We start from the raw sequence: 17,837 nt of genomic DNA, 5'->3' as shown, positions 1-17,837 counted from the left end.
TCAGTGTCGATCTTCACTTCTTTAATGAAAATGTCTTCATGCTGCAGAACCAGCAGATCAAAGTCATTTATCTTTTGTTTAACATGATGTTGTTACAGTTAAAGTGACGCGTCGGCCATCTTTATTTAAAGTCTTTAATCTTTAGTCTCCTCGAGGATCAAAGTTTCTTCTACATGTTAGAAGTGGAGTGAGAGAACAGTTCTTCAGTTTCTTGTCATTTGCATCATCACCACTAGATGTCACTAAATCTGACACATTAGCCATTAAAAAAACAAATGTGTCTTTTAACCCTTAATAGAAACATGAGGTTAAGATACTCAGAAGTCAGCTGCGAAAGATTTCACTCTTTTAATGTCGTCTGTGCTTTGTTACAATATTCACCAGAAAAATATTAAAAAGTAAAGTTACTTGAAAATATACAAAAACTAAATTTAAGTTTGTCTTTGTTTTATACAACATTGCAAAGAATCGACCATTGTCTTATGAATAAATTAGTAATGAATTAACACAAACGCTTCCCAATAACTGAGTGATTTCAGTTCATTATTCCACAAACATGTGGAGACTGTTGTTGGATGAAATGTAGAAAGTGCAGAGTGAAGAAAAGAATGATTTTACGTAAGAAAGGTCATTTATTCAGAGTAAAATACTGATTATAATAATATGAACACCTCAATCAACACCAGACCAGCTCCAGTGAAACTTTACACTTCCCTTTGTTTCAACACTTCTCACTACGAAGCCCGACAGGATTTAAAATGACTTTTCTACCTGGAAAACAAGAAACCATGACGTATGAAAAATGGGAGTGGCAACAACATTTCATTTGACTAACTCCCCCCCCGCCCCCCCCCCCCCCGACTTCTTTATTCACTAGTCTACTGTTGGTAAAAAAAATGCTATAAATACATCATATTTAACAAAGCGTACAAAACATATAAAGTATAAATAGGGAACTAACAGAAACAGATGGAGGGTTCGTGACTGTTGAAAACTGCTGCTCATGGTTTTCTTTTTATGTTTATATCTAATATCTACATCGATTACATCCAGTTCACAAAGACACCAACACGTCTCTGGTCCTGTTTGTATCTGATGATGTACGATTAGATGTCTGGAGGATTTCTCTGATTGTTGGATGACACATGGAAACTGCAGGTTGACACAAATATGCATTTAAATCAACACTATGCAACTTTTCTACCTGAAAGCAGCAGCTTGGTGAAAGTGAGTCTGATGTGTGAGTGTGAACAAGAGAAAGTTTCCTCCTTCTCTCCCTGAGCGTCTGTTCTCTGTGACTCTGGTGAGTGGGTTCCATCTCCTGAGAGAAGAACTGACTGAGAGTCACAAACTGTCTCAAGCAGCTGCAGCTGAAGAGTGAAGCTGAACTGAGATCAGTTAGAAACACTCTGAAGTTATTAACAACCAGAGTTTATCTCCAAGATTCAGCAGGAAACTGTGAAACATGAAGAGTTCTGAACAGTTTGGTGGATTTGTTACAGCTGCAGCTCTTCAGGGTCAGGAAGCAGAGGATCATGGGTAATATTTCAGTTCAGTGAGTGGGACACGTGTCATCGCTCGAACACAGAGCCAAACAGAGTCAATCACCACATGTGGCTGCAGGGGGCGCTGTGGGTCAATACAAGTTGCTTAGTGTTGCTAATATTCATCTATTTAATACAAACGTTTATTTTGAATCGTAGATTGTTGTCGCTGTTGTCTTTTAAAGGCAATAAGTGAACAAATGATTTATTTTATTACACCTTTACCAGAAAAGTGAATCCTAATCACAAACTGTCAGATACATGTCGTCCTCATCAAGGTGAAGAGCAGCAGATCTACTGAAGGCCCCCAAGGCTTCGTGGAAACACTGGATGCTCCATTGATTAGAAGGGATTTCTGATTCCTGCTCTAAAGGATCTCTCCAGGATGTGCCCTCCTCTTCCTCCTCTTCCTCACGCTGTCCCTCTTCCTTTGTGGCTACCTGCTCACTTCCTGGTGAGAAGCTGGTTCTCCAGCTGCTCCAGACGAGCAGTCATCCCAGCCAGTGGGCAGTTGATTAAGGAATAACAAACACACACATGAGTAGTTTCTGAACATCTGACAGATATTTGTCACTTGACAAATTCAGACTTATTGATTTTCAGCAGCAGAATAATTCTCACTCATCGCTGACATCGAGTCAAAGAAACATCATCTAACTGGTTTATATGGATCCAGTTTCTGACACATTCGATACCAGTTGGATGAATTTCACTGTTTCCTGATTTGTATTCATCTCCATTGAATTAGTTTTTCAATGGACAGTGTAAAACATTAATATCTGGTGTTTCTCTTCTTCCTTCTGAACGACCACCACTCCAGTGCCTCTATGTCCTGAGCTTCTCCTTCACACATCCTTCACTCTGATGGAACAGCTGCCGGGGACAACAGGCAGCGTTTTCAAAACATCACATGAGAAGATTCTTTTAGTTTCACATGGTCACAAACCTCAGTTCACTCTCTAACATCAGAGCAGGTGTTTGTTTCCAGATGTGTTGTAAAGGATATGTTTCTGTGTGAGCTGCTCCAGGCTGCTCATGGTGGCCTGCTGGAACTCCACCAGACTCTCACAGGCACACGGGTCCTTCACCTCCATCTCCCCCTGACTCTCCTCTGCACACACACGTCAGTCCCATCATCCACATGGACGCACATGTCACCGTGTGGTCACCGCTTCTAGTTTCACTTCATCATGCCATCGTTAGTCACTTCAACTATTTGACCTTCACTTCACCACATCTGTCTCCATGCTGCAGTGATTGGTCACTTATCAGGAAACACTGCTGCAGTTTAAACTTGTGTTTCAGGAGTAAATCATGATTTAGCCTGAATGTTCCTGGGACCAACTGAAAAGTTAAATACTTGAAAACAAAGTTAAAAATGTCAAATATATCATATATAAAAAAAAAAAAAAATGTCTGAATTGCTCTTCTCTTGTTTAAATGTGGAATAAGGTTCATCTATGAATATATAGTTATTCTCCCAACTCTCATGTTGCCTCTTTACCAGTAGATGGAGCCAAACAACAAGATATTAAATTACCCTGCCGGCATTATCTTCTTCTTCTTCTCTGGGAATGGTTTCAAGTTTGAATTTTTAAAAAGAGGAAGTAGTTTTAACATGTTTGAGTAAAATATACAGAATGAAAATCCATTCAGACTTTTGCCAAATTAAGACGTAAAAAATGTTGAATGTCAAAAAAGAAAATGTCTTCACTGTCAAACTCTTATCACAAAGAAATGTAATTGAGACTTGATATTTGACAGTTTAACCAATAACTTCTTATTCACAGAAACAACCAAATATACAGCGCTCGAATAGAGGATTTAAAGTAAAGTAAAACATAAAAATAAATGCACATCTTTTCTGAATTGTTAATTCTATAAAATAAAACTTTTGATTATTGGCAAACAGATAATAAATGTGTGTTGATGTGTGTTGTGTTTGTCGTGCGGCTCCTGCACATTGTGAAGACGCAGCGTCCTCAGTGGAGGATTGTACTTGGACACACGTTAAGCTAGAGTGGTTATTCTGTTTATAGCTATATAGTGTGTTGTCGGTTTATAGTGTTCGTGGTGTTGCGGTGTACACGGAGGAGGTGTTAGGTGTGTTTGTGAGTGTTTGCAGCCGGCCGTGGGCCTGTCATTTTCCTGGACAGCGTAGAGAAGGTGAACACAGTGGTGGCGAACGGGATTGAAGTGAACGACACGTTTGTATCTGTTCTGCCTCTCGCCACACCGGCGGTAAAAGTGACTCTTTCTAACGTCCCGCCGTTCATTAGAGATGAGACGTTGTAAAGAGAACTATCGAGACACGGTAAGATAGTGTCTCAGTTAAAAAAAGTGTCCTCAGGATGTAAGTCCCCTCTGTTAAAACACATGGTGTCCCACAAAAGACATCTGTTTATGCTTCTTAACAACAGGACTGAGGACCTGAGCCTGGTGGTCAAAATCAGAGTGGATGAGTTTGATTATGTGATTTTTTTAACCTCTAACGACACAAAGTGTTTCAGCTGTGGGAAAGAAGGGCACCAAGCAAAAGGGAGAGGTCCCAAAAGAAGATAAGGTGTGTGAGGAGGGGACAGGAGAGGTTCCAAAGGAAAGTCAGGAGAGTAAGAAAGGATAGAAGGGGACAGGGGGGGGGGGGTCCAACAGGCAGATCAGGTAGGTGAGGGGGAACAGAAGTAGGCAGGCGGGGTCCTACAGGACCAAGGTAGCGATATTGACATGGAGAGAGATGAAGAGGTGATTAAAGTTCCTCGTCTAAAAAGGAAGACTAGGAGCAAACGAGGAAGCTCAAAAGCTAAAAAAGGGAGAGTGAAGAAAGGAGAGTCCAGCACAGAGACCGACTCTGCTGACACTGATTCATCTGACTTCAGGGCAGAAAGCCAGAAGAGCACAAGAAGATACAGTGCTGCGAAGATGAAAGTGTTTCTCCAAAGAACAAAAAATATGAAGGGGTTGAAAATAGAGGAATATTTCTCTGATAAACAACAGTTTTCAAACTCTGCCCGGCTGCACATGAGCAGTAAAGGCAGAGGAGGTTTCACTGAACAGGAGATCTACAGACTAAGAAAGATTGTTCAGAAAATCAGACAGCAGAAAAATAATGATGATGATGATGAATAAAGAAGAGCCGCTGATCAACGGAGCCCGGCTGGATGTCCAGAGCAGTACCAGGCCTCACCAGCAGGCTGTGCACCGCCAGAGCTGGAACCCTGAGCACGATGGTCGATGCAGCAGGTCCTGGACTCACCAACATCCCGGCGGTGGCGTCCTTCATCGAGCAGAGGTCCAGGCGACAGGAAGAACACTTTGTGAACGAATGGATTAAAAGACTCGCAGACGAGGAGGTGAAGATGCTGAGGGAACACTCTGCTGGGACGGAAACCCCTGATGACAGCGACCCCTTTCCGGAGATGGGTTTTAATCCAAGTCTGGATGGGCTCTCAGGACCTTTTTTAAATAAAAATTACTGGAAACAAGTGGACCTGTACACAGCCAAAGGAAGAGTCATGTATGAATGTTGTGTTTTAACCCTGAGCAGAAGCAAGCTGGATGTGAGGTCTGACACGGTGTGGAGGAGGAGACTGGATCTGGTGACCTGCAGTGGAGGATTGTATACGGAGTCATCGCTGTTAACAGTTTTATATCCATCATCATCCCAAAAGTCAAGTGAATTTGCCCTTTTTGTGGCGAAGCAGAGACGGTTTTCAACGTTTTTTATGAATGTAAAAGACTCTGTTTACTTTTGTAATACACTGCAGAATGTTTTTAAACAGTTTGGTGAGACAGAGTAGGATAATAATAAGAGGTGTTTTTAATATTTGATATGACTTTCTAGGTAGGTTTTAGTGTTGTTCTGAAGTGTACTGAACATATCCATTGAAACGTGGACGGTAGTTTTGTATTATTTTTTAAAAAATTTTTTTTCAAAAATCAAAAAAAATCTGTATTTCTCTAGATCTATAAACCAACCCTGTGACTGGACTGTATAAATGTGACCTGACGTGGCAGAGTTCTGCAGATGGAGTCACACATTCAGCTCCAACACCAAATATAACAACCTTCAAATCACAGGAGGAAACATGGGTTTGAGCTCAGGCTTCATTTGATGCAGTTGGGCCGTTTGGGAGTTTTCCACATTTTAACAAACTATTGACGGATCAAAAGCAGAGGTTAAATTTCCCTCCTTGCATGAGTGTGCTTGTGCAAAATGTATCTTAATCTTATCTTAATCTTAATCTTAATCTTAAAAAATATTTCCTGAGTTAATTTACAAACAGCAGTTTTAATTTTACAACATGCACACGCACACACAATACACACACACACTCTTTCACACACACACACACACACACACAGAGTCATGTGATTTCCTGTAACTGCAGAGAGGAGGAGGAGGAGCTAGGTACTCTGGCTCTTTGCATACATGACATGACAAGTTCATCTTCATGAACTTGTTGTTTTCAAGAGTGAACTGGTTCAACAGGAAGGAGGAGGAGCCTGAGAACAGGGAGCGGTCAGACTCCATTTTCAACCTGGACGAGCAGAAGGAAGGAAAGTGAGCAGGTGAGTGTGAACACAACTTTCTGAAAGTTTTCCTGTCTCACTCTCACACCTGCTGTTAACATCCGTCTGCTGATCACATGACTCTAAGTTTGTCAGTTCACACCTGGTGACAGACGTCATGTGATCGGATCCCAGAGACAGATGTGAACAGCAGGTCTGGATCAAAGAGCCTTCAAAGGACTAATTAACAGAGTTAACTCACAGTTTCACTTTTTATCTTCATCTGTTCATCATGTGTTTAATAACAGAACGTGTTTTCACAATCATACGTTACAGCAGTGGTCACCAACCAGCGGAGAGTCTTCACTGTGGATCCCAGAAAATCTCTGTTGTGCAATAATGGTTAGGAGTGATACCATAAGCTGGTGTGCCTTTAGGCGTTCAATACATTTGGTTATCAAAATAAAATATAAAACATTAATATTTAAAATATTAATATTAAATCATAACTTTAGTTTGTCTAAGTTCTATCGGGGCACCACCCTTCACAGAAGGGAAAAGATAGCCAATTTATTGATTAAGATCAGTCTCATTTAGATCTAGTTCAACTAGAAATCTCAATGTTTACTATGAAAGATTGTATAATGAACAGTTAAGGTTTATAGAGTTCTTGACAGCGTAACGGTTGGCAAAATTCACTTATGCAACATTAATGAAAGGACAAGGTTAAAAGAAAACATTTATTATAAACATAATAAGTATAAAACACCAAGTACTAAACAAAATACTAACTAACAAAGATGTGTGTGTGACTGTGAGAGGGGATCTCTGGTGGCTAACAAAGACAGTCACACCTTCCTGTGGTCTTTTAAGATGGTCTCTAAGATAGCAGCTCCCCCACCCTTCTTCTAGAGTGGGGGAGTGGGTACGAAGGTAGTGATATGCAGTGTCTGTGAGAATGCTCATTAGAAAATGGCAGGGTCTGTGTAGAGCTTAACTCACATTAACTTGCATTTAGCTTATAACTACAATAACACAACACATATTAAACTTATAAACAACCCACAGAATCAAATAAACAGTCTTGCTTAGTTCTAGTATAATAATTAAGCCCAGTATGTTACCAGTCCTCAGAAAGGAAGAAAGTTGCTGTGCAGTTCGGTTAGCAGTTTGTCCTGCCGGCTGTGTGAAGTCTTCTGGCTCGTGTAGTCTCTGCTTCCGCGGTTCTGTTGAGCTGTGATGCTCTCGCTTGTTGAATTCCTTACCTGCAGGATATCGAATCGCTGCAAGGAGATTGGTAGAGCTTGAAGGGCGAGGAGATTTCCTTGAGAAGGTGAGCTGGAAGCTGCACCTTTGCGCTCCTCTGGTAGAGTTGGATGCAAAGAGAAGATGCCCGGCAGGAGCAGTCAGGCCCCCGCTAGGCGATGCAGGAGAGGAGAGGCTGAACTGCCTGCTGCTTTGGAGAGTTGAGGAGAAGAGCTGGAGCAGCCCTCCGCCCTCCGAGGGATTGGAGAAATAAGAGAGAGTTGGGGGAGCCTTGGTCTTTTATAGAGCTGATTGTCCCCAGGTCATGGGACAGTGACCAATTGGAACAAAGGGGACATTTAGCCTCCTGGGAGTTTTAGTTATTTGACCTTCTCAGGACAAACACGTTGCACTCTTGGAGATTGAGTTTGCTCCAGCACATCAGAATCAGAATCAGAATCAGAAAGGATTTATTGCCAAGTAGGTTTACACCTACCTGGAATTTTCTTTGGTGAAAAGGTGCATACATTTAACATAAAGCATAAAAACACAATAAGTACTTCCCATAAGAAAGAAATAACTGTATATAAACCTAATATATATACAAGACATAAAAGTTAAATGAAGAGTAAAATGCAAAAACAGATATATACAAGATATAAAAAGTAAAATAAAAAGTAAAATGCAAGCAAGAGAGAAATGGGGATGCGCAATATGCAATATACTTTTATGTTATGTGTGTTAATGTAACACAGAATTGACACGTGGGTGCGGGATAAGAGTCCAAGTCAGGTGGGGGTCCCGGGCCTTGTTGATAAGGCCAACTGCAGCAGGGAAGAAGCTGGTCTTCTGGCGGGCGGTTTTAGTCCTGATGGCCCGCAGCCTCCTGCCGGAGGGAAGAACCTCAAAGAGTTTGTGACCCGGGTGAGAAGGATCGGCCACAATCTTACCTGCACGCCTCAGAGTCCTCGAGGAAAACAGGTCCTGTAGAGATGGCAGATTGCAGCCAATCACCTTCTCAGCAGAGCGGATGATACGCTGCAGCCTCCTTTTGTCGTTAGTGGTGGCAGCAGCGAACTAGATGGAGATGGAGGAGGTGAGGATGGACTCGATGATGCAGGTGTAGAAGTGCACCATCATTGTCTTTGGCAGGTTGAACTTCTTCAACTGCCGCAGGAAGTACATCCTCTGTTGTCCTCTTTTGGTGATGGAGCTGATGTTCAGCTCCCATTTGAGGTCCTGGGAGATGATGGTGCCCAGGAAGCGGAAGGACTCCGCAGTGACGACTGGGGCGTCTCTCAGGATGATGGGTGGGGCTGGGTTCTTTCTGAAGTCTACAACCATCTCCACTGTTTTCAGAGCATTGAGCTCCAGGTTGTTCTGCTCACACCAGGACACCAGATGATCAATCTCCCACCTGTAGGCTGACCCATCCCCATCAGATCAGAGATGAGTCCAATGAGGGTGGTGTCATCCGCGAACTTAAGGAGTTTGACGGACTGGTGACTGGAGGTGCAGCTGTTGGTGTACGGTGAGAATAGTAGGGGGGAAAGAACACAGCCTTGAGGGGAACCGGTGCTTATAGTCCTGGAGTCTGAGACATGCTTCCCCAGCCTCACGTGTTGCCTCCTGTCAGACATGAAGTCTGTAATCCACCTACAGGCACACTCAGCTGGGAGAGCTTGTCCTGTAGCAGGTCCGAGATGATTGTGTTGAAGGCAGAGCTGAAGTCCACAAACAGGATCCTGGCGTAGGTTCCTGAGGAGTCCAGGTGCTGGAGGATGAAGTGGAGGACTATGTTTACTGCATCATCTACAGACCTGTTGGCTCTGTAGGCAAACTGCAGGGGGTCCAGGAGAGGGTCAGTGATGGCTTTGAGGTGGAACAGCACGAGGCGCTCGAATGCCTTCATCACCACAGAGGTCAGAGCGACAAGCCTGTAATCATTTAGTCCAGTGATCTTAGTTTTTTTGGGGACAAGGATGATGGTGGAGGTCTTGAAGCAGGCTGGTACGTGACATGTCTCCAGTGAGGTGTTGTCTGTGAACACCGGAGACAGCTGATCAGCACAGTGCTTCAGGATAGATGGAGAGACAGAGTCTGGCCCGGCTGCTTTGCGGGGGTTCTGTCTCCTGAAGAGCCTGTTGACGTCCGCCTCAAGGATGGAGAGAGTCGTCACTGTGATAGGGGAGGAGGGGGGGGCTCTGAGGTGGGAAGTTGTGTAGAGGAGCTGGCCTTTGCTGTGGTGGGGGAGGTGCAGTTGATGGGCTGGGGTGAGGTGTCACGGGGATGGTGTCAGGACTGTCCCAGTTTTCTACTCGTGGACTTTAGAGAGAAGAAGATTCAGGATGAACTTCTGTCAGTAAATCAACAGTTTGACTCAACGCTGTGATTGGCTGAGTCCAACACATTAAACCCACAACTGTCTCAGGTTACCGTGACAACAGGGAAACAGTGTAGGAGGGTTGACTCTGTTATATTTGAAGAAACACTGAGTTTATGTACCTGGCTTCATTGTGTGTGTTTGAGCTCAGAGTGTTTTTCCTCTCAGACTGACGATGAGTGGTTATGAGGAGGAAGAGGACAGAGCAGAGTCTCCAGGGTTCAGCTGTGTGTCTCTGAAGAGTGACCGGTCCATGGGACAGCCTCTAGTCTTCAGTAATGAACCTGGACCCTCACACACAAAGTAAGAGACCTGCTACAAACATGTGAAGCTCCAAACTGAATCCTCACAGAATGAACCAGTGAATTATGTGTTCTGAATAAAAACATGTTTGTGTTTGCAGAGGTCAGGACCACAGACTGAGAGCAGAATCTCCAGGGTCCAGCTGTTTCTCTCTGAAGAGTAACTGGTCCAAACATTATCCTCTACTCTTCAGAAATCAACCTGGACCTTCACACACAGAGTAAGAGACTGTTTCTACTGTGACCTGCTCTGAAGAGGATCTAGTTTCCTCTAGTGTGGCCCCTGCATTAGGACACAGCTTCATTGAAGATGGTGACTAATCTCTCAGAATCACTCAAAGAGCTCAGACCTCCAACAAGAACCAACATGCTCCTTATGAAACCACTTTGAAATCCAGAAGAGACTCATTTTGATTTGGGTCTGCACCAAATTCCACACACTGGTAAACATCATTCCTCTGAACATGTCTGTTAAAGAGGATCCCCCCTCCCCCCCGATCTGGTTTACAGAGAATAACATTCCACCAAGTTTACTGGTAATATGTTGTTTTTTATAATCCCACTAACAAACCAACCACCACACAAACATACTGGGTGAAAACAAAACCTCCTTGACAGAAGTAATGACAACCTGTGACTGTGACATGTGAGTTATCAGGAAATGTCTTCACAGGGAGAGGAGGAGGAGTCATGTTCCTGAGGAGGAGCAGTCGTCCTGCTGTGCTTCGTGTCAGGACGTCCTGAAGGATCCAGTCTCCACCAGCTGTGGACACTGGTTCTGCAGACAGTGCATCACCTCATACTGGGACCAGTCTGGTTCTTCAGGAGACTCCTCCTGTCCCCAGTGTGGACAAAGATCCAGAACAGGAGCTGGAGCTCAGACAGCCGGTCAGAGCAGCACTGTACATGTGTCTGCTGATGTCTTCACTTCTGACATCAGCACATGTGGTTTTATTTTGTTCCTTCATACAGCATCAACATTTAAAATCGTTAGAAAAGCACAAAGTTAAAGAGCTTTTATTTTCTGTAGTTTTTCTGTATCTGATGAAAACAATCAGCAGATTCTCAGATTCTGTGTCTCCGACATTGTTTCTTGTCTTTCAGCAGATCGTGGTCTGCAGGAGGTTTTAGATGAACATCAGCTCAGTGTGAGGAGGAGATGTGAACATGTGACTGAAGGAAGTGATGAAACAGGAAGTAGAACCCTCCTCAACAGGATCTACACTGAGCTCTACATCACAGAGGGACAGAGTGAAGAGGTTAATACTCAACATGAGGTGAGGCAGCTTGAGACGCCTTCCAAGATGAAGATCCTCCACGACACTCCCATCAGGTGCCACGACATCTTTAAAGCCTCCACTGACCAGCAGAGCAGCATCAGAGTCGTCCTGACCAACGGCGTCGCTGGCGTTGGAAAAACCTTCTCGGTGCAGAAGTTCACTCTGGACTGGGCAGAGGGTTTAGAAAACCAGGATGTGGGTCTGCTGACTGTGCTTTCGTTCAGGGAGCTGAACCTGGTGAAGGACCAGCAGCACAGTCTCCTCACGCTGCTCCGTGTTTTCCATCCAGCGTTACAGAAGCTCACGGCAGAGACGCTCGCTGTCTGTAAACCTTTGTTCATCTTTGATGGCCTGGATGAAAGCAGACCTTCTCTGGACTTCAACCACAGGGAGCTTGTGTCTGAGGTCACACAGAGGTCATCAGTCAACGTGCTGCTGACAAACCTCATCCGGGGGAATCTGCTTCCCTCGGCTCTCGTCTGGATAACCTCCAGACCTGCGGCGGCCAATCAGATCCCTCCAACATGTGTCGACAGGGTCACAGAAGTACGAGGCTTCACTGACGCCCAGAAGGAGGAGTACTTCAGGAGGAGATTCTGTGATGAAGAGCTGTGCAGCAGAATCATCTCACACATCAAGACGTCCAGGAGCCTCCACATCATGTGTCAAATCCCAGTCTTCTGCTGGATCAGTGCTACAGTTCTGGAGCACATGTTGACCACAGACCAGAGAGGAGAGCTGCCCAAGACCCTGACTGACCTGTACTCACACTTCCTGCTGGTTCAGACACAGAGGAAGAACAACAAGTACGGTGAAGGACATGAGACGACTCCACAGCAGCTGACGGAGGCTGACAGGGACGTTCTCCTGAAGCTGGGGAGGCTGGCACTTAAACATCTGGAGGAAGGAAACATCATGTTCTACCAAGAAGACCTGGAGCGGTGTGGTCTTAATGTCACAGAGGCCTCGGTGTACTCAGGAGTTTGTACTGAGATCTTCAGAAGAGAGTGTGTGATCTTTCAGAAATCAGTCTACTGCTTTGTTCATCTGAGCGTTCAGGAGTTTCTGGCTGCAGTCTACATGTTCCACTTTTACACACACAACACAGAAGAACTCAACAGCTTCTCGGGAACATATGGGAACACAGACAGTACCTTCTCCCTGGATGACTTCCTGAAGAGAACCATGAAGAAATCCCTCACCAGTACAAATGGTCATCTGGACCTGTTTGTTCGCTTCCTTCACGGCCTTAGTCTGGAGTCCAACCAGAGAGTCTTAGGAGGCCTGCTGAGTCGGACAGAGAACAATCCAGAGATCATCCAGAGAGTCATCAACAACCTGAAGGAGATGAAGAGTGATGACATATCTCCTGACAGAAGCATCAACATCTTCCACTGTCTGACTGAGATGAACGACCACTCAGTTCATCAGCAGATGAAACAGTTCATGACGTCAGAGACCAGATCAAAGGAGGAACTCTCTGAGATCCACTGCTCAGCTCTGGCCTACATGCTGCAGATGTCAGATGAGGTTCTGGATGAGTTGGACCTGAAGAAGTTCAACACATCAGACCAGGGTCGATGGAGACTGATCCCAGCTGTGAGGAACTGCAGGAAGGCTCTGTGAGTCCAGACATGATCAATAACATGTTCAATCAGTGGAGATGAGTCGTTCTTCAAATACACTCAGTGTGTGTGTGTGTGTGTGTGTGTGTGTGTGTGTAATAAAGTTGTTATTATTATGTACATATGAGAACAACTAGATCAGATGTGGAGAGTTAAATCCAATGTGATCACTGTGCTGGAGTTTGAGGGTTCAGACATACGACCATGTGGGGTTCAAGGAAGATTATTATATATACATATATATCCTTTAAACCAGTGGTTCTCAAAGTGGGGGGCGCTCAAAGTGAATTTTTATTCATTGCTTTATAAACAGTCTTTTTAAAGACTCACTCCTTCCTTAGTAATACCTTCCTGCACGTGCAGTAAGCCTCTTCGTAGCCTAATCTAAGGAGTTATTAGCTCCACAGTCTTTTTAGAAAGCTCGTAGCCCCAAGACCTAGCCTTCTAGCTAGCTAACTTCTTCCAACTGCAGCTAGCCATTTTCTCCTTAACACCATTTTTACATCTTCAATCATCGACCGTGTTGCAACAAATAAAACAACAGCACTTGAATACTATTCTGTGCTGTCCCTGTCTACATTGTGTACTGTTTGTTTTGTTAAGAACCATTGCCTAGCACAGCCTTATTCATTATTTGTGTGCAAGTCGCTCACAGCCGCACATACAAACACACTCACAAGACCACGACGTTGCAATTAAAACTTTATTTACTGAAATCTGAAAGGATTCTCTTGAGGAGTTTTTAACAAAAAGGGGATTTACCAGGATGAGGGTCACATGATCACGTTTTGTATGAATGTTGTGTTTTCTGATTTAATTCTCAAAGATTTGATATTTTCTTTAATTACAGACTCAGTGGTTGTGAACTCTCAGAGACTCACTATGAAGTCGTGGCCTCAGCTCTGAAGTCAGACCCCTCACATCTGAGAGAACTAGATCTGAGTAACAACAAGCTGAAGGACTCAGGAGTGAAGCTGCTGTGTTCTGGACTGGAGAGTCCAAACTGTGGACTGGAGACTCTGAGGTCCTTAAATACTTCTTCACTTTTCAGACTTTCTTTCTTATTGGGTCATTATTTATTTAAATTGTCTCAGTTCTGCTCTGCTCACTGTCCCTCAGTCATCTGTCCCTCACCCAGCCTGTCAGTCACGTCCACCTCATCAACTCCATTCACCTGCACTCACCTGCTCCTGATCACTAAGAAAGTGTCAGTAAGTAACATGTGGACTGAGGCCGAGCAGTCGTCCTCCTCAGGTTTTCAAAATAAGACGCATTCTTATTGAAACACGTTGGACAGTTGATAAGTATAGAAACAAACAGGAAGTGACATCAGGAGCCGTCCCTACTTTAAACAGTGATTAATTACACAAACCTGCTCAGTGACCAACACACAGAGAAGAAGCTGATGAATGAAACAATGGTCCAACATGTCTGATCTGATATTTATCTTCAGGTCACAGACTGGACTGAGGTCAGCAGCCTGTTGAGAGTCTGTGTTGACATGACGACGATCCACAACAACAGGAGGACACATTCTAATATTCATATTTCTTTATCCAGGTTGAAGAGCTGCAGGCTGTCAGAGATCAGCTGTTCTTCTCTGGCTTCAGCTCTGAGGTCAAACCCCTCTCATCTGAGAGAACTGGATCTGAGTGACAACGACCTGCAGGACTCAGGAGTGAAGGAGCTGTGTGGTTTTCTACAGAGTCCAACCTGTCGTCTGGAGACTCTGAGGTCAGGTCACTGACTGACTTTAGTAGATCTCATATCTATAAAACAGCATTTTTACAAAATGTATCCCATTTAATTATAATTTAAAATAATTCCTCTTCATACATAAATTGAATCCATTCATTAATTAATCTGTGATACTTTAAATATTCAGCTACTTGTTAAAACACTGAGTTTAGTTCTGGTTTTCCTAACTTGATATGCAGGACAGAGACCGGGTCCAAATAATCTATTTGTACTGAATCAGGACTTGTTTTTAGTCCAACATGTCTGACTTTATATTTATCTTCGATGTAATGAGTCTGTGCTCACATGAATATGTGTCTGTTATTTTCACACATGAACTCAGTTTAATTTACAGTTAAGTTTAATTCTTTATTAAGGTTGATTCACTGCAGACTGTCAGAGATCAGCTGGTCTTCTCTGGCTTCAGCTCTGAGGTCAAACCCCTCTCATCTGAGAGAACTGGATCTGAGCTACAACTACCTGCAGGACTCAGCAGTGAAGGAGCTGTGTGGTTTTCTACAGATTCCAACCTGTCGACTGGAGACTCTGAGGTCAGTTCACTGACTGACTTTTTAGATCTCATATCTATAAAACTGCATTTATACACAATTCATCTTATTTAATTCTAATTTAAAATAATTCCTCTTCATACATAACTTGAATCCATTCATTAATTAATCTGTGACATTTTAAATGTTCAGCTACTTGTTAAAACACTGAGTTTAGTTCTGGATTTCCTAAACTGATCTGCAGGACAGAGACCGGGTCCAAATAATCTATTTTTACTGAAACAGGACTCGTTTTTAGTCCAACATGTCTGATTTCATATGTATCTTCCATGTTATGAGTCTGTGCTGACATGAATATGTGTCTGTTATTTACACACATGCACTCAGTTTAATTTACAGTTAAGTTTTATTCTTTATCCAGGTTGATTCGCTGCAGTCTGTCAGAGATCAGCTGTTCTTCTCTGGCTTCAGCTCTGGGGTCAAACCCCTCTCATCTGAGAGAACTGGATCTGACTGAAAACTACCTGCAGGACTCAGGAGTGAAGGAGCTGCTTGATCTACAGCAGAGTCCAACCTGTCGACTGGAGACTCTGAGGTCAGTAGATGGTTGGAGTCAGTCCACGCTGCTTTCATCAGAATTTTACAAAAAACAGTCAGTATCACAGATCCAGGGTCTGTGCTACCAAGCAGGATTTGTGGTTATCAGGTTAACTTCAGGTTTAGTTTTTTCAGTCCTACGAAGCTCGTCCACTTCTTAACGAGAACCTGCTCCAGGTTAAGTTGATGATCAACCCATATCAAAGCTCCGCCCACTGACCACAGTGACTCTCCAATGTTGTGTGGTGCACACTCTCCTTAAAGGGACGGATAAGGGAAGTTTAAATCAACGTCTGGTTGATCAGTGGGACTGAAGCCTCTCCTCATCACCATGGTAACCAGGAGCCTACAGAGCAGAACCTCTGCTGAGGTCCATCTGTCTCATCTGGTCCCAGTTTGTCAGAAGCAGATGTTCATCAACACACAGTGAAACATGTCTTCACCTGTAACAGCAGTAAATCCACCTCTCAGGTGTCCACTCTGCACTTTGACATGCAGAGGACACACACTGAGCTCTTAGCGTGTTCATTCCAACACGTGAACATGAAGCAGAGAGGAAGCTGCTCCACCTCTGAACAGGACTGAAGTCCCTGCTGCTCTTTCTACTGGATGTGCTGCATCACTGACTCACAGCTGATGAAGTGAGTCTCTGTGACACTGATGTCTTCTCTCAACAGGTGGAAGAGGTCTTAGTGGAGGTGAGTGTGAAGAGGACAGTGTGTGTGGACGGAGGCTGAGCTGTGTCCTGAGGATCCAGAGGCTGAAGCAGCAGCAGCTTGTGTGTAGTCTCCAATCTACACAACCCCTAATCTGCATGTGTTTGTTAGATGAAGCCGGAGCACCTGGAGAAAACACGTGGAGAACATGCAGACTCCACACAGGAAGACCCATCTGAACCGGATTCAAACCAGCAACCTTCCTGCCCCGATTGTGTTTATTCACATGAAGAATGTGTTTATTGAAATGACACAACACAAGCAGAATATATAAACCCTCTATAAAGAGTCACTTACAGTGTGTTTAAGTTTGTCTTTGTTATTGTCCACCTTTGTCCCTCAGTATGTCTCCATGTGTGTAGAACCACATTCTGTGTATATGTGTGTTTATGATCTTAAAGTTCCTGGATTCAAGTCACAAATTGATTTAGTTCAACACAAAGTTCAACACATTGAAATAACTTTGAGTTTAAAATCTGAGTTTTGTCTTTGACACAAAAGATCAAAACTCTGGACTTAAAAATGGGATGTTTTCATTTCTGCATCAGGTGCAGAGCGGTGGTGGCTTTTCTACTTTTGACCCACAGGTGGCGCTGCAGTATAACAGCAGCACATCCCAGTCAAAGCCTTTATATTCAGTCTATGAGTCAAACACATGGATCATTTCCTCTGTGACAAACCAGATGTAACGAGAAGAAAAACATCTCAGAGAGAAAAGTTCTGTTTCTACTTGTCTCTGCTTTAATGCTCAATAAACATCCTTCCACCGACTTCACTGGAATCATGACTCAGCTTTTCTTTCCTCTTCAAACAAACAGGTGGAAACATCTCGTCCTTGGTGCAGGTAAAAGAACAAAATCACCAGTTTGACATAATGGAAACAAGCAGAAGAAAAGTGAATGAGACATTTACAGAATGAAGAAGAGTCGATGAAGAGCAGAGCATCTTTAAGTCTCTGAGGAAACTGTTTCATAAACATTTTACCATATTTAATGGAAAACTGACCCGAGGACGTTTAAACAAACGTAGATGAAGATTCTTGTTGTACGTTCTCGACCACCAACTCAAAACAACCACCAGGGGGAGATTGTAGCAGCCTCTGGGAACAGCTGCATGCTGGGAAATAATTGATGATGGGAGGTTCCCAGCAGAGACAAGGGACAGAAAGTGTCTGAGAGACGATGTCCTGATGACAGGGGACATTTTGGCCCTGTTGTGTTGAACAGTTTGTGTTATTTTGTGGAGACACTTGTCTCAACATGATGATGTCACTTCCTGTTCAAGCCCGTCTCAGTTCTTTGTGACTTCAGGATCAGAAATGTTTGACAGAGTCAGTTCCTGACAGGCTCCAGTTCTCACTGTGTGGAGAGGTCATCATGTGACTTTGTGA

Source organism: Limanda limanda, chromosome 4, assembly GCF_963576545.1.
Source record: "Limanda limanda chromosome 4, fLimLim1.1, whole genome shotgun sequence".
NCBI classification, from domain to species: domain Eukaryota; kingdom Metazoa; phylum Chordata; class Actinopteri; order Pleuronectiformes; family Pleuronectidae; genus Limanda; species Limanda limanda.
The sequence above is the reverse complement of the archived record's forward strand: the minus strand, read 5'-3'. Positions refer to the sequence as shown.